Genomic DNA, 18595 nt, shown 5'->3' with positions numbered 1-18595 from the left:
GGTTAGCAGAAGGTGACTGAGAGATGAGTGCTTTCATTTGCCTACTAGGCTGCTGTTTGGTCCCTGCCTGAGACTTGGATGTGGAATTCCTAGTTTGGAGGTCTCTAATGTGGTTCTACATAGGAGTTAGGTTCTGGAGATACTCAAGAGGCCAAGGTGACCTGGGAGCAGGTGAGTCAGGCAGTGCCTTGCCCACACAGACTGCTCACAACACTCACACTAGTATGTTGTGCCTGTTCAGTTTGTGTCCCCTCTATTTACCGTTGGGCTGCTGTCTTTTCAAGTCTGACTTGGAGTTTGTGGATTACTTTCTCTGCATTGCTTGAAGGAAAACTATTTGAATGAAAATTGAATTCCATAAATGCTTCCTCTGTGATGTATCTTCAGTGGAAGAGGAAGCTGTATTCTGAGACAACTGAAATATACTTAATCACAATGGTTCTATTCAGATTTCAAGTTAACCCCCCTAATACAGTTATGAATCTGTTGTACAGTCATCTGGTGGTTCCAAATTGGAGTAATGCTTCCCAGAAGTTTACACTAGTCATGGTATGCTCCATAATTTTAGGAGTTTACATAAAATTCTGAGATTGATTGTGATCTCCTTTTTTTATCTTGAACGTTACTAGAGAGAACAAGTAAATAAGTGGTGATATGCAGTCTTTCTGATAACATGGGAGAGTTGAAAAGGTAATTTTAAGCTGTACTGAGTGTGGAAGGACGTATAATACTTTGGAAGTTTATTTATTTATTTATTTATTTTAAAGAGCAGAGCTCTAGCTTGGACAGTATCTAACCTATGATTTTCTGTCACTTTAAAATAAGCAAATATTTAGAGTTCTGAATATTCTGTGTGTATGATGTTGTATGTTTAAAACGTAAGCTTTCAAGAAGACACACAATTCGCCCCTACTAGCTTCCTCTCAAAATTGGTGAAGTGTTATGGATTAAACACATTCAGACAACTTATGTGCCTGCAGAAGCTACTTGTCTCCATTATGTGTTGCTGGTTTGCCATTCTGTCATTCAAGTCTTGAGACTGATGCAGTAAACAGAAGTGTTATTTTTACTTTCCTTAGTGTGTTACCAGCCTGCTGTGTGTTAGCCACACAAGTAACTCTGTGGCAGGTCAAAAAGAAAGCTGACAGCTTAACAGCTGGGACACCTCTCTGCAAACACCGTAGGCTATTCCCAACTCTTTCCTGGATTGCACTGGAGTTTCCAGGTCCTTGTGACTCCTGTGGCTTTTTTCCTCCTCTACTAAGTCTCTACCTGTGCCTTGGGCTTCTTGGGTCCTCTACACAACAGCTAGGGGCAGGTCTGGAAGGGAAGGCAAAGTGCTGCTTGTGAATGGAAAGTGTGTTTCAGATAAAGGAGTGAAGGGTGTGAGGTGGCTCAGTATATTACTCCAGGAGGGCTTTGCTGGAGCCAGGAAAATCCTTGTTGTCCTGACCGGCTCTGCTTTCCTTTTACCCCATCCTGTGAGCAATGCGAGTTGTTTATTTCTTCATCTCTGCCCTTGCAGAGGAAAACTAGGCATTCATTTCTTTTCCCACTTCCTTTTCTTCTAAACGTCTCATTGTTCCTTGAAGAAGCAGGACAGGACAGGAGAAGGGAAAACCTGCAAGGAACAACACTTTCACTCCATTTGCTCACTGGATCACAAGCTAGCGGGAGCAGAACCAGGTGAACTGCTGGAGCGTGGGGAAGAGCAGGATGCTGCGACATGTAACATGTCCCTGGCTGGGGGATATGTCCTTCGCTGGGGCAGCCCACCCCAGGACCTCTCCTTCTTCCAGACCCTGAGCAGTCATAGCCCCTTTGCTGTTTGGCTAGATTCCTTTGCTGCTACCTCTGTGTTTCCATACAACACCCTACTGGAGATTTCAGCTAAGACCAATTTTAAAATGAAAAAGAACCTTAACTTCCTTTTCCTTTAATAGTTCTCTCTAGTAATGTCATCCCCCCTTTTTTTTTAATGTTTAAGTGATTACTGAAATAGATCTTTATTTGATAATTTACTGTTTAAAGAGGAGTTTGAAAAGAAATTAATCTCATTAAATGGGAAGACACTATGTAATCTTCTTAGACATTCCAAGTTTCCTCTTAATATTTTTACAGTCTTTTTACTATTTACTTTATATCTCTTTTCTTGAAAGTGTTTATTTTGGGAAGGTCAAAACAAAATTCTCCCTATGTCTCTCATCAGCTGTAAGATGAATGCATACAGTTGGAACAAGTTCCATTGAAGCTCTCATGCAGAATAAACAAAGTCCTGACCGAAGGCTTGACTCATGATAGATCTTTAATGAGTATTGTCATGAAAAAGTAGTTAACATATTCTCCTCTGAAAAAAAGGGTGTAGCTTTGCTGCAGAGTCAGCAACACATCAAAATAGGGGCAACCGAGGGAGAGATTCAAAGGGCAAGGCTGATACCGAGCCGATGGGCATTGCAAAGAACGTTAGCAGCTGTGTTCATTAAAGAAGGCAATGCAAGTGTGCTGAGGAGGTCAAGTATGTAATGGGGAATTTCTGATGTTATGGGGTCAGGCTCTTCAGATAGAATCAGTGTACAGAAATGGGTATTACAGTAGGGTGTTGTGAGCGTGTAGTCACCACTTAAGCTTTTGTAGGCTGTGTCATACTACCCTGTGGTAAAGCAATTTTGCCTCAAATGTTCCCATACTCTGGTGGGAATCTTTGGGTTTACTTTAGGAAGGGAGGATTTCTACTACTGTAGATGGAGCTAGAGAGCAGGGAGATGCCTATGAGATTACTACACATCCTTAAACAAGGCAGATCTGTTTCCACTGCCTTTTCTCCTTGTGTGACAGTTAGCGTAACACTTGGCAGTCAACAAACACTGCATGCTGCTCTTGTCATCATGTGGTGGGGCAGGAAAACTGCTGACATGCAAAAGTGCAGACAAAATCAAGCAAAATGATCCATGGCTTGGAAAGCTCTGTGTCCTGGGGAAAGATTAATCAAAACTGGCCCAGAGAGCTCAGGGATAGTAATATGCATGCATATTATAGTTACTGGGTGATAGAAAAATATCTTTGGATGGATAAGTTGGGCCAGATTCACAGATGCTATTTTAGGACGTACATTTATTATTTTTTGCTGTTAAGAAAGGTCTTTCTTGTAAAAGTCTAATCTCTCTATGAGTGAGGGGCTGGGAAACCTGTGTTGTATAGCTTACAGACATATGGCTTTCCCAAACAGTGCTAAGGAGGACTGAGTGGAAAGTCCAATAAAATTACACTTTCAGGCGGTTGCTTAGTGAAGGAAAGGTTCTATGAGAACTATGGGACAAGCTTATCAAAAGGAAATAAAACACTTTGGTCCTTGAAGAGCTCAGGTATCTGAGAGTGGGTACACTGTGATCTCATTCTCTGTGGCGGTGAAAAATTAAAATTCTCATTTTAAGTTTAATGCTATAGGATAATCAATACATTTTGCAAGGTGTGTATTTATCCTTTTGTAGTCCTAATTACCTTTAAGATGAAGAAGATGGTGATTGGAATGGTCTCAAAGATCTGGTACTGGTTAGAAGCATAAGAGAGAAAACATCCTTTTAATGCATGGGCAAATAAACATAGATTATTTGAGAAGACAGAATGTTTTTGACTAAATTTGTAAGGGAATGGATATAATAAAATAATTCACTGAGTATGACTAGAGAATTTTTTTCCAAAGAAATTTGTGAACATATTGGCCAATTTTAACTGATTTTAAGTGCCATTGTTTTCTCAAAATTATGAAGTTCCTGTTTATTGTGAGAAAATTAGAGCTAGAAAAGACATCAGTACACCTATGGAAGAAAAAGTTTCAGCACACGTATCCTGGCCGAGCAACTGGCACACACAGTGTTTGGAAACAAGGGTGGTGTGTGCTGCCTCTTGCTTGAGCTGAAGTGGATGGATGTTGCGGATGGGGGGCGGGGAGAAGTGTCGATTGCAGGGAGGGGAATTTATCAAAGGAGCATGGAAAAGGGTTTGGACTGTTGCAATACAGAGCGGGGAATGATGCAAGCCACAAATCTGTAGGAAACCAGGCTTTATTCATTCCATTGCTTTTGGAACAACTTGTTTAAACTTCCCTTGTAGGTAATTAACTTTCTAATGGCACTGTGAGATAGGCCACCTGCAGAACCCTTGGGCAGGGGGATTCACAAGCATGTATGGTTCAAAATAGGGCCTCATGGAAAACTAGGCAAAAGTGTGTTAGAATAATATTTACATTCAGTAGCATTAAGTACATCTGTTTGTTATTAGTGGGAGGCTGAACTGGCTAAAAATCTTCCACAAGAGAGTGACCCAGCAGCAGAAGGCCAGGTACCTCTGACAACTTTTCTACAGCTACCAATACAGCTATTTTCAAAAGCATGACAAGATTTCCCTATCAAAGTCAATTTGAATACAAGGAGATCAAGTTTTGACTATAGGAATATATAGATGTTTTGGTTCTGTCCCTTTAGGTCTCTGGTTCTGTACTTAACTTTCTGTGTTACTCCTGTGTTTACATGGGTGTGAAGTTTTCACACAAACTAAGGGAGTGAAGCTCTGGATGAATCAGTGCAAGCCAAAGATGGTGAGCCTGTTTGAAAAATCAAGGGTGATAGATGACAGTCTTAAACCTAATAATTTTATAATTCCTTAGAATATTAGTCAATGGAAAAATATAATTGCATCTTATTTAGTCAAAGACACAGAACATGAGATTTTTATTTCTGTAATTCAGTTTAGTACTCTTGAACATAGCTTTGATGTCTGGATATTGTACACATAATTGCTAACAGGGATTACTGATTTCAGTGTCATTGTGATGATTTAAGCTACCTGGAAATAATGTTTAACTTCAAGTGGAAAACCTTTGGCATAACTAAGAACAGAGTCTAGATCTTTCAATCCTATGTCTTACACATATGTTCTATATATATGTGTGTACACACAAAACAGTATTAGGGAGATGGGCTATTCTTGCGTGGGGTTTAGGAATTCCACTGACCTGGAATTCAGGCTATTGTGTTCAGTGTCCTGTTCCACTATGGATTTGTTCAAAGTAAAAATCTAGTAACCACCCCCTAACTTGTAACTGTTACCTGTTTGTTATCTATATATCTTTCTCTTTTTTTTTTTTTTTTTTTTTTAAGTTCAGATTTGTAAGAGCCTGAAGGACAAGGAAGAAAAGATATTCTGTATCTGTGTTTATACATAACATAGCACATAAGACTGTGGAGGCCCCCCACCTTTGCCAATCAACTGTTTCAAATCTTAAGTATCCACAAGTTGCAGATAAATTTCTCTGAAATTTATTGCAAACTCTTCCTTAGTCACAGATTGTTGTTGTCTTTCCTCTAAATTATTAAAAATCTTTCCACCCAGCCCCTCTGCAGATTTCTTTTAGCTTTCCCTTCAGATTAACACTCACTGTCAAGAACTGCCTTGCTCTGTGGTCTAGTATCTGCTGTCTTCAATCACTAAATGTTTGTGTCACTGGTATTTCCTGGCCAGTCTACATCTTAAGTGGTCTTCAAGGTATAAATATGCTTAGATGTTATGTTATACCTTTGTCTCGCACCTATAAATTCTTGTACTGTGCACTCTTTGGAATGAGTATCCTTAGGCTATTTTGTTTGCACAAGCATAGTGAAAGCCTGCTGCCTGGCCACAGGTATCTCTGTTATTAGCGTCTGTGAGACAACTCTGTGGGACTGGAAGGCATCCTACAGGAGCTTTGAATGACACATTTGACTCTGGAAAGATGTGTCCCTCCTATTGGAGACCAGGGGATACCTAAAGGCGTCTCTAGTGGCACTCAGTTCTGTTACTCACGTACTTCAAATCATACAAACAGACATTTTTCAGTTATGTAGCTTCCTCAGTTAAAACTTGCCTCATGGAAACCATTTCTGAAGAAAGGAAAAAGCAAAAAAGTCCTTTTTATTTGACCCAATCTGGAAGAAATCTATCTCAGTTACGCTCCAAGAGAAATGAGCTTTGGGAAGTAAAACATCTCCAAAGAGAATTAACACAATAGCAACAGATGTAAAGAGCTGTGTGTCTGGAGCTTAGCAGCAGAAGTAACCACCTTATCATGAGACTCAGGGTGTTGTTTTGTGGTTTAGGAAAAGCAAGTAGGTATGACCAAAATGACTGTCCTTTGGGAAGATAGAGTCAAAGGGCACATGCTTTAGAACCACAAACATGAGCTATTCAGAAAACAAGCAAAGACCTCTAAACTAAGATGTGCAGGTGACTGAAAAGGTCACCCTGTGAAAAGCACAAAGAATGAAGCAAAGGAAGGTGATGAGGTGTGTTTGAAACAGTGGCCTCATCTCCTGTGTAAGTGCACCAGATGAGGAACAACGTGGGTTAGTAGATCCCACACTGAAGTTGGGATCTCCCAAACTCCTCCAGCTTGCATGAGGCCTTGGGACACAGCTGTTCATTTAATGACTAATAATGTGGGTGGGTAATGTGTTCAAAATGTGTTGGTTTCTAGAGCTATGTTATTTAAACAGTGCAGAATGGCAAGACTTTGAAACAAATCTTAACATTTTATAAGCTGTATAGCTGCCTGAAAAAAAGGAAGAAAATATTCATTCAAAAATGGGAGACCACCTACTTAAAATGTAACCCTGCAACCAAGACAAGTATTTCTTAAATAAGTTCAAATGCAAGCAGTGAGTCACACTTTTGTCTCTATAAATTTTTGTGTTGTGTGTTTCTGTTGAAAGTCATCTGGTTTCAGAAAGATAGGGATCTGATTCTCCACTTTCGTTTACTAACTCCTATTAGTACAAAATAGGTAGACTGCTCATTTGAGGATTTACTCATTCAAAGACTTAATCCCTCTCATCTCCCTGCCAGTTGAAAGCTTTCTAGTCTGATATTGTGTTCTCTGATACGAGATCAAGCCAATGCTGCCACTTGTTTTCTATAAACCCTTTTCATGCTCATGTGAAAAACAATGGCTCTGCTGAAATCAGACATCCATTTTCAAACCCACTTTTAGATAAATAAAGTGAACTGAGTTCTACTCAGACCTACCAGGCCTGCTCTAGTATGCTTGCTTTTCAGTGTGCTAATTTCTTCTCTTTACTCCAATATTTTTGTCTTTTTTTTTTTTTTTAATTTTTTATTCTCAGGCAGTTACAACTATTTTGATGAGTCTCATTTTGTTATGTGTGGTCACTCATCTGTTGCAACCCGCTTACTGGCTTCCACATGTTGCTGAAATGTGTTTGGAAGAGGGGATTAAGTTACAGTTTCTAGCTGTGAGTTTGTTTGGTCACTTGGACACGTTCACTGGGATGTGAGATCCTTGAGTCCATACAGAGCTTTCCAACTGGAGATTTTCTGTTTTCTTTCTTCACTGTGGGGGACCTCCCACAGGTTCCCCCTGTGAGCCCTGCTGCAAGAAAATGCATGTAGCATCACAGCTTTACTAGAGTGAAATCTCTTCAATCCAGCTCCTGGTATTCACTGCCTTTGGGGTATTAATTGAGGTGCCTCCCCCAAGAAGTAAAAGAGAGGAACAGGAATTGTGAAAGGTCTCTCAAAACCTTTAATGCCCACTGCAGAAAATATTCAGCGAATAATTCCTGGCAAATTTTGTTCAGTGAGTGAAGCACATCCTTGATTTTTTTTGAGTTAAAATTGAGGAATTTGTAATTCTAAGAGGATGTTTAGCTATGAGTGACCAAAATAACTGTGCTTTCCAGAAGGTTTTTTTAAATGAATGTTCCCTAGTAGAATTATTTCCTGTTAATTACAGTGCTACTTTGAGAATATGTGGTAAGTATTGACTAGGTCATGTTTTAGGCAAGTCTGTTTCCTTGTCAATGTTGTGACTGATTTAGATTCTACTGTTCTATATCAGTTTTTGTCTGATGCCTTTATATGTCCATTATTATCTTTGGGGAAGATAATTTTTCCTGTGATTCTCAACACTTCCTAAAAATAAACAACATGCAGTGAATTTGGTTTTGTACAAACAGTTATATTTACATTATAACATTTTGTATAATTGGCTTTGAGCTTAGCTTTGAGAGTGAAGTTAAGGCAGAGGAAGAGATGAAGAATCTTTTTAATCTGCTTGATTATTTCAAACCAAGTAAATATATATAAGCAGCCCAGAAAAGAGAAGACAACACTTTGCACCTTCCAGTGGTGTTTTGTGTGGGTTACGCACCATGCCTCAAGTATCAGCAGTATGGCTACAGGTTACAGTAGGAGAACAACCTTCACGGATAAGTGTAGCATTATGTACAACGTGAAGTCATGCAGGCTTGTCCTTTCTTTCTTGTCCTTGCTTTTCTGAGTTTTCTACAGTTGCATTCTTCCAATGCCCTTAGAAGATACATTGATTTATTTTGCATGGCATCACATGAGATTGAACTCAGCAGTTTCCCAAGACCTCTGGTAATGGAATTATGAAATTAAAAACAAAAAACAAAACCAAACACAAACAAAGAAATAAACAAACAAAACCCCCAAACCAAACCAAACCAACATCAAGGGAAGCTACTGTTTTCTTTACAAATGTTGTATATGATGCAACAATAAATGGATGCTAACGAAATGGAAAGCAGTGAATTCAGTCTCTGCTCTTGATTGATAAAGTATCCGAATACTTATAGTAGTGCTTTATCTGAAGAGCTGCTGGAATATACAGTGGCTTCCTAAAACCACTGGGCACCCAAATAGCTGAACAAGCATGTCATGAATTTTAAGGTAACTTTCACATCTAGGACTGTGCGTGTACAGGCAATTACTTGTGTGAAGGCACAGAGGAAAACAGAATGTAATGTCTGCTAGACAGCCAATAAACTTGAATTATATCTTTCTCTCAGCCAGGAAGTCACCCAGCTATTTTTAAATCTGTACCCATGAACACAGTCAGACACAAGGTTCTTTCTTGAGGAAAAATAGGACAGGAAAATATTTAAAATATCTTGACATTTCCTACTCCTGTTTATCTCTTGCTGCCTCTCTCTTTCTGTCAGTGGGTTTACAGGTTTTTCCAGTCTGAAGGCAAGAGTCCAGGACTTCTTTCCAGAAGCCCTGCATTTTAAAGGGGTCCCTATATAGCAAGGAGGCAATCAGCGAATCTCTCACCCAAGTGTTTTTACTGCTGACATGTGGTCCATCTCTTGGCAAGTTCTTCGGAAGTTTGCTAATATTTAGATATTAGAGTATGGTGATGACAGTCAGATGACAGCAGTTTGTCACTAGAGTTGTCACTACTCTCTAGAGTACTAGAGCATGAGAAAACATGGGTGTATGAACTGTTCTCTGTCAGCTGCATTTTGTAAATGGAAAAACGAAGATTTAAAGATTTGATCTCTTAAAGATTTCACATGGAATCAACTTCTGGGTTTTCCTTCTGTTTATCACTGTAAAAGAAAGCTGAGCAGATTTGTTAAATCCCTGGGCTTTAATTTGGGCAATATAGGATCATTTTCTAGCTCTAGTACAGATGTAAGATGGGATTCTGAACAAGTTACTCAAAACTCGATCATAGATTAGTAACTGCCTTTAATATGTGTATTTAAGGTAGTGTCTTTGACTTGTAAAGCCCATAGCACAAATTAAAGTTTATCTTCAAGACTGTTGTAAAAGGAAAATCATCTCTATGGTATCTGATATCCTTTTACTGTATGTATGCAATATCTTTGTAGAAGACTAATAAACAGCCGTGTGTTAATGAACTGAAATAGCAAAAAGACATGGAAGGGCCATGTAAAAGCAGGAGAGGAAAGAGTTAGAAGAGTCAGAGAAAATGAGAATAAATGATAAAGGTCTGGGCTGGTCACCAAGTCTTTGATGTCCCTTACTTGTCTAATACTAGAGTTTCAGTTTCTTTACATCAATGTGAGTGATGCCCTGGGTGGATGGCAACACATCCTTTGCTCTATGTGGTGAGAATGCCCATGCTCTGTTCTGTGCATTAATTTACATTCCTATCACTGCAAAAACATGGCTTAATTTCTGAGAACAAGCAGGATGTTATTCTTGTTGGGTTCATGAGACGTTCAAATTTGCATTAAACACACTTAAATCTAGTGATTGGTGGACACTTGGGTATAAAACCCAGTATCATGTATAAGAGACTGTTAATTTCTTTATTTCTTTTACTTTTAACTCAAAAAAAAAAATAGAAAAAACCAACCTACCAAAACCTAAGAAAATACCAAAAGGAAAACTGGAGGACCTTCCCATGTCTTGTGTAGAGATTTACTCGTATCTTTGTCACAGTACTGCTGCCCACATGGGAAGAGCTTATACTGTACAAAGTCTTTTCAACAATTCAGAGACTCTTTTTTTTTAGTAGTAGTTTGAATCCTCTTCACCTTTTCTCATCAGTTACTGACTGGATTGTGGAGAACAAGGGTTTGAGAAGTTCCTGTATCCATTCAGCACTTAAGGAATGCCAGTGAATGCCAAAATATCTTGCCTGAAAGTATGGACCCTACTCAGTAGATTGTTCTGCTTGTACCACATTGTCAGTATTGTCCTGTGCCAGGCTTTCACACTCTGGAATAGGAAAATACTTCATTAAGAACTCACTTGGAGAGAGTTACAAAACAACTCTCTGCCCAGTGCTCATATTACAATGGTTGTCTGCAAATCTGTAAATCTGAATTATGACAAACAGTATTACACTATGAGGCATAGCATGACAAGGGAATCTATTGGTCCTAGAAGAATAATCTTTTAGCACAGCAATGATCCCAGAACCTCAAGAAAAAAAGTCATGGGGTATGTATTGTCACACATCTCTGTGTGTTGTAGAGTTTCTGTTTCAGTCTAGATGTGAAATATATCTTTTATGAATAGTTCAGTAACTGAATAAATTCAGATCTGATATGTTCTGAGCATCATTTATCCCTGGCCAGATGTAACTGGAAATTTATTAAGGAAACTAAGTATTAGTTATTTTTATGAAATGCACATTGCTCGTGTAGTTACGTAATATGTGTATTGCCAATATCGATAAAGAGGAACTTCCATGTATTTCAGTTCTTAGTGTAGTGTATATGAGAAAAAAGAAAAAAAGAGTTCTTTTGCTTTCTTATGTGAAGAGGGCCATCAGAACCAATCCAGCACTGGAAAACTGGTTGATATTTCTGTTTGAGAAGCAAAGTAAATAAAACACAATCCCTGGAGTGGATACCTCTGTCATGTTTTCTTGGAAGGCTCCTAATTGGACAGAGGTGCTCTCTGTCCATGCACAAAGCTCGGTGATCAAACACACACGGAGACTTAATTCCTGCAGATTTTATAGCCATCTCTGCAGAATAACAATAAATAATGAAGTAAATGCAGGGCACTTTTGCTGGTTCATTCTCAAAGCAGTCTACAGACCACTTAAAACAGTAGCACATTGATTTTTTTTACCCTTGGAATACAGTGATCCTGTGTCAAAACATGGCTGCCACTTAAAAGAAAGTAGTAAAATTGCAGAGTGTTTAGGACAGGAATTAAAACTTGTGGTAAAAACTACAGGGTATTTTTAAGGATGCAAAATGTAAAATTATCTTGCATGTACTATACCTGTCTTTTATGATGTACGTCTGTCATTGTTGTTTGACTTCAGACCCAGAAATCTGTAGAAGATGGCTGTCTTATCAATCCTTAGTCAAGGAACTGCTCTTGCTGTTCCATGATTACCTTCCTTTTTTATTTCTAGTAACGAACTTCTTACACTGTACATATCTGAAGTCTTATCAATATCGGTAGTTGAACTTTACCAAAGCTGCAGAAGTGATTGTAATGTTGTTGGCCCAATCTGTTAATTTTATCTATCTAGTTGGATACCAGTAGCAGAGAAACAGAAGATGGGAACTCCAGATACTCCAGGAAAGAGCTCTATTTCCAGCTGTGCTTGAACACCCTGCTCTGATGTCTGTGCTTTTGGAGCTCAGCTGCTCACGGTACCTAAGCTGGGCTGATGGAAGTCGACCTGGGCTCTCTGCTGTGACCATGCTTGCGAGTGCACCGTGCAGTCTGTCCCTCCTAAGGTAATTTTGAATCTGTGTCACAGATAGTGTTGAACTCCTTTACAGATGGTACCTCGAACTATCAGCCCTTTTCCAGGAGCTTGGAGCTATGATTTATAAAGCCTTATTCAGTAAGTCTTCTTTGATTCAAAAGTATTTGTTTGCATTTACTCAGATTAAATACAGGTGATTTTTACTTTTTTACTTGAAAATTCTAATATCTTTTGGTTCTTCTGCACCTATGTTAATATTTCTTTTCAGCAGCAGTGATAATTTCATTAAGCTTTATTTTTCTTTTTCATGTGTGTACATCTAGCCAAATTATCCAATTTATAGAAAGATGTCCCAGTTTGGTTTTCAAAACTCTATTCTAATAGTAACTAATAACTTTTCCTAAGCTCTCTGAAATCCTGAAATTAGAAATTTTAATTTGAATACCTTATGGTTTTTAGTACTGAGCTGTATCACACCACCATGTTCTCCACTGGCTGCTCCCTCATTTATAAGAAACTGATGGAAAAAGATCAATAAACTTTACCATGCTTTTATTTTTTAAGAATTAAGGGGAAAAGAGTGTCAAAGATATTTTATTTCTGCCCCTTCTCCCCTCTCCCCACTCAAGGATATCCTCGATAATGAAAGATCTGTCGTTGAATGTTTGGAAGTAATGCATTTTAGAATCTTATCTCAGACAAAATTGCAAGATATTATTGATTGCCATTCCCAGCAGTTTAAAAGTGCAGGGTTTGGGTGGGTTTCTTTTTTTTCAAATTTTTTTTTAATGGTAAGCTCTAATGACACACTGTTAGAGGAACTACTGTGTGTTCAGTAGTGAGGAATGAAGCTCTAAAGGTCTGGAAGTTTGGAAAAATTCAGATGCCTCAAAATGCTTGGATTCCTCTCAAAATTTTTTCTTAGCTGTATAAATCTACCACCCAGATGTCATCCTCCGAGGAATTAGCAAAAGAGCGTATTTATAAGACAAATCGTTTGGCTGATGGAGAAAAATATGTTAGCAATATTTTTTTGATTCACATTTGAAAGTAGAATATTTCTTCCACTGCAGTCAGAAGTCAGGGCTGCAAGTAGGTCCTTTCCAGAAAACTTACAAAAGCCTTTTTCTTTCTGCAGGCATTTAGCCACACCGCCGTGGGCTGTGATCTTGTCAGTTCTCATAAGCTAGTAACACCAATAGTAACAAAATACTTTCCCTAGTTATAGGATGTACATTTCCATGAATTGGTTTGGTTCATCTCATATATGAAGTGTCAAATCTTTTTTTTTTTTTTCTAAAGCATGAAGAACACTGGAAGAATTTTGAGCAGTTTTCTTACTATTAAAAGCTAGTTATTCAAGAGAAGCCATTTCTTACAACTGATTCAGCAATGGCAAAAACCTGCTGAGCACAGACGTAGCCTGAAGAGTTGGTAGCACCTTTCTCTGTGGCTGTCCTAATGAGGCAAGCTGACTAAATGAGACAAGATCAGGCTCAAACCATGTAAATGAGCTGGTAATTAATGGATTTTGTGTCTTCTGTAATGCAACCGAGCGCCTGCTGTAATAACACGAGAAAAGACAAACTAAATGCGTACTCTCTCTCCTTTGCTCTATAAGCGATTATCATTCAGGTGGATTTAAAAGGGCTTTACAGCCTAGCTCATTTATACAATGTGTTAATGTGTATTACTTCTCCTGCCACTGAAAGCCAGCCACTTCTGAACTGAAACATGGCATGAGTTCAACAGTGTGTAGCAGCAAACTGCAGCATGGCAGGCGCTGAGCACAGCAAACATCTCCAGCTGAAACAGCCCAGAGAGCGGCAGGAGGGAGAGTTTTAATTGCACAGTGTGTCTTTAGATAGGACTTGCAATTTAAGGCGACTTGTGGAAAAATTAGCTGGAGTTGTCAGTGATCAGTGAGTGGGACAAGCTCCATCCCGAGTCTCGGTCAGAAGATGGCACTGCGAATGCTGTGTTGTTTCCTGGCACTGTCGTGTGGTGGTGTATGTTGTTGACTCAAAAGGAATAGAAACTTTTGAATATGTCGCCAGCACTACTAGCGAGAGTGGCTGAGTTTTCTCCTCCTAAGCAGACCCTTCAGACATAAGCAGAGTTCAACATCTGAGTTCCTACGACAACTCTATTTTCATTTTGTAATATTTCCATTGGTAATACTTCTTTGAATAGGTAGATTATTAGAGAGATGCATTTGCTGCTCTGTAGCAATAGGTCTCTCTTCCTGTGAAAGCCAAGCGTTATGAATGCAAAAGACTTTTCTTGCTAACACCGTTGAGAGGATGGAAGTTCTGGTGGGAAAACTTCCAAGTGAAACTTTGGCTTCACTCAGCTGGAGTGGCACAGTCTCCATACTAACAGCACCTTCCCCACTTTGCCCCCCATTTTTTTTTTTTTTTAAACCACAAACTTCCCCGTGTCACAGCTCTGTGCAAATATTTCCCATATGTCAGCTGGCTGATCCAGTAGTCACTTAGGGCTGGAGTGTAAATTACACAAGCGGCAGCACACACACAAAAATCTGACTGGTATGATTCTGTAATTTGGTGAGATTTAACTACGGTGAATTGAACTGATCTTAAATTAAAAACTTTCTTTTAGTAGCTGTATAGATTCAGCACCAGAAGGGCTACTATTCTGGCTCCCACTTTACTCCTAGCCAGTGTAGAATGTCTTGCTTGTGTCTTAATGGTGCCTCTCTTGCTGTTTGCTTTCTCCATTTGCTTTCGTTTCTACCCAGTGTGCTTGTCATTACGCCATGAACTAGATTCTTTAGGCAGCAACATCTAGAATGTGCATGGCATTTTGTAAACAGATTAATTAATAATGTATGCTATTGTTTATTTTATATGTGTAATACAGCTTTTGAGCCATTGACTGTAATGTTTCAGACAGGGTAACAGCCAGAGAGTATTTTGATTTTAGGGAATTCTGGGAGGCTTTAATTTAATCTTTTCCTTCAAGATGCTAGGAGTGCACTCCTCAGCGCAACACTGGCTGAGTATACACTGACAGAGGCAGAAGAAACATAATGGTGTGGGGGACTTGGACTTCTCAGACTTTTTAAAAAGAAAAGTTTTTCAGAAAACAATGCTTTGAACAGCCTGGGCTGCAGGTTTTGCTCTCTGCCCGTGTGTCTGTGTACCTCTTCCACAGTTTTTGACAGCAGTTTAACATGATTTTGTAAAAGAATCAGTCATCAAAGGTAGGGTCTAACCTCATCCCCAAGATTTAGGAAGAAAAAAACTCAGGCCCAAGAGACAATCTGGCAGAATTTCCACGTTATCAGTTGAGTTTGATGTGAACTGGTTGAGCACATTCCTGACAAGAACACCTACCAATGTGGAGCTGTACATGATGTGAATTTTTAAGTACGTATGCAGATGCCTGCAACTTTCTTCCTCTGGGCAGCTGCCTCAATCCTGAAAGTTAGTGGAATTGACTTTGATAAGGATCACCTAAACCAAGCTGGCTGATACCAGTAGACAGGGCTTGTTCTGTGCATCCCCCAGGAAGATTTCTGAGTGGTCGTGGAGCTTGTTTGGGTCTGACTCTGAGTTCAGGGGAGCTTTAAAGTGCGGGAAGAAGTGGAAGTGCTCTGTGATTTTTGTCGAGTAGAGAAAGGAGCCCTCACAGACAATACCTTGTTCATGCATGAAGGTGCAAACTGCATCTCCCTGCATCTGCTGGCCATAGATGTTATTTTGAATAGTTCCTTTTATTGTCTCTGTAGCAACTCTGTGGAAGTCACACAGGAAAATGAAGCTCTGCTCTTGTTCTCAGTTGCAGCCGAAAGAAGCAGAGCTATTCTTTACCGTATTTTCTATAACTCAGAATTATTTACTAGAGCAGTTATTTCTGGGAGTTCAGAGTGATTCTAGATTTTTTTTTTTTTTTCTTTCTGGCAAAAACCCACGGAGATAAAATGGCTCTTGCCACACTGATACAGTGGCAACCACTGCAAAACAAAGTGCTCCCCTGAGATGTGAAACTCAGCAGTTTCCCACTGAGTGCTGGACCAGCTGTGGAAGGACGAGGAATAAAAGGTGATACGAGTTAGATTTATGCTGATGTATGAGGTGAACATAGATTTTTTACTTAGAAGTTGCTAGCAGGTCATGGTATTTTACCAACTGAGATTTATACATTTGAAAATGAACCTCCAAATGGGAATGTTTCCAAAGTCTAATAAAGCAGAGCTATGCTCATACACTGACCTTGGCAAGCCTGCAGGTAAGTTCCACAACTTCTACCACCTTATAAACACTAAGATGGGTTATATAGAAAAAACTATAGAGGCTCTATTTAGAGACTCATGGTAGCAAGTAGGCAGAAAAACTTCAAAACCACCAATTTAATTTATTGAAGGTCTCAACAGGAATATATAGGAAAAAATTCTGTCTTTCACTGCAAATATTCCCCCAGCCACCCAATCTACACGCCAATAGTACCCAGAACTTAAGGCACAGGGTGGGGGAACCATGTTAAATCTATTTAGTAATACCACTAAATGAAACTCGAAGGATGAACATGAATCTGAATCTGTATTTTATCTGATTAGCTCAACGAGGAAGCATATGGCTGAGAGGTTTTTCAAGCTGTACTTTACCATTTACGTAATTGTATATCACGGTTGTAGACAGCACAACAGAACACCCACTGGGACTTAAGCATATTTCTTAAAGTTTTCCAGCCTGTCTCTGGATTTTATAAACGTTCTTAAAAGTTTCTTTTGTGGATCCAAGTTGGGAAAACACAGGTGAGATCAAGAAGTTGTTCCCAGTTACACCTAAAAGGCAGGTATTTTAAGGTTCCCTTCCAGGGTGGCAGATCATGTCAGAAAAAAATGCATGTCAAAGTGGAGCCTGGACCTCTCCAGGGCAGAAACTGAAGCAGTTTCATGAAATGGCCATTCCCACCAGCATTCTCCCAGCTTTCTGGTGCAGCGGGACACCATGGCTCTGCCTGCGTTGGCTCTTTGCCACTCCTGAACTCTAGGAATTTCTAGAGGCCAATTTAGTCTGCCTTTGCTATATTGGAGCAGCATAGAGGCCACAGTGAGTGATGGAATTATTTATGTGTATAATTCCAGAAAATGACAGAAATCACAGTCTTTGCAAACATTCGTAATAATTTTGTATTAAACCATCATTAGGTTCTTCATTAAATCATTTTTAGAAGCATTTTTTTTTCTTGCATTGCCTTTCTGGGATCAGAAGAAAGCCAAATAATATTTCACAGTAGTTAGACAAAAATGGTGGGTTAAATTTCAGTATATCTTGTGATACGCTGTGTTTTTAGACTTTGCAAACCCAAGATGTACATATATTTCTGATATATCTCTGTGTGGAAATTACTAAAACGGGCTCTTCTAAGTAGGTAGGTGGTGGTAATGTGTCTATTGTGTTTGCATGCAGCCTTCTGCTATAATAAACCTGAAGAACTATCCCCTTCATGGATTTTCAAGTTCTGTTTTCCCTAGAGATGTATAATATTTTAGGAAGAATAAGAGGTAGAGTGCATAGTATGATATGAATAAGCATGTGCTCTTTGTATCTACCGGTGTGTCCTGCGTTAGAGCTGCTGAAGGGATGGGATTATGAACAGGGACCCAACTGCAGGAATTTTTGTTACACTATGTAACTGCTATATTTTTTCCTATTTTTTTTTGTTATTGTTTTTCTAAAAGTTATTCTTTGTTTTATTTTTAACTAAGTAAAACATACAGAAGGTTGCTGTTCAGCTTAGAAGTCTAACGTAGCTCCAACAAACTGGTTAATTCTTTAGGGTGGATTTAGTTTCTAGGGGTATATTTCACTATGCAAAACTGATTTGAGTTGTGGAGTCTTGCCAGTACTACCCATAAAGTGAACTCTCACCTAACATAAACTTTTTAGGGCTTATCCTACATGTGCAGTTTGCGATTTGTGGAACACACAGTCCATGTGCTGGGAAACTCCCAGCTGGTTTCATTAATGTAGGTTTCCAGTTGTGTGTTTGAGATCTACTTTTCTCCATGTTGATCAAAGATTTTGCAATGCTTTTGGCTCTTCTAGCAGCAAATCTTTGAAATGGTGGAATTTTTACTCGATTATATTCACAGAAAAAAAAGGGTATATAATTTTTTCCAAGAGTCACATTATTACTCTTGTAAAGGAAGCATCATTCACCAGATATTGATCCCTCTCCTCTGGTTATAAGGACTGGTCTTCCAGTTCCATGAAACAGTTCCTGGCACAGCAAATATGAACCTTTTGTTTTTAAATGTAACTTATCACACATGAAAACAGAGAATAGTACCAAAGAGTTCTGCCTGGGCCCCATGTATTTTAACAGAAAAGACTGAACCTTGCCTTTCTTTTGGTGTGTGGTATTTGTTAGTTCGGTTTTAAATTTTTATTTAAGTAATATTTGAGTAATAAAACCAGCTTTGAGTAGGCGATCTTACCTTATTCCAGTGCTTACTTGAGTCTTGCTGACTGTTGACTTTGTATTTTGGGACTCAGACCTGCACTGAAACCCAAATTTGTCTTTTGTCCAAACAGTGTGAAAGTAAGCCCAGAAATTGGT

Source organism: Patagioenas fasciata, chromosome 4 (assembly GCF_037038585.1).
Source record: "Patagioenas fasciata isolate bPatFas1 chromosome 4, bPatFas1.hap1, whole genome shotgun sequence".
Classification (NCBI taxonomy): Eukaryota; Metazoa; Chordata; class Aves; order Columbiformes; family Columbidae; genus Patagioenas; species Patagioenas fasciata.
The sequence above is the reverse complement of the archived record's forward strand: the minus strand, read 5'-3'. Positions refer to the sequence as shown.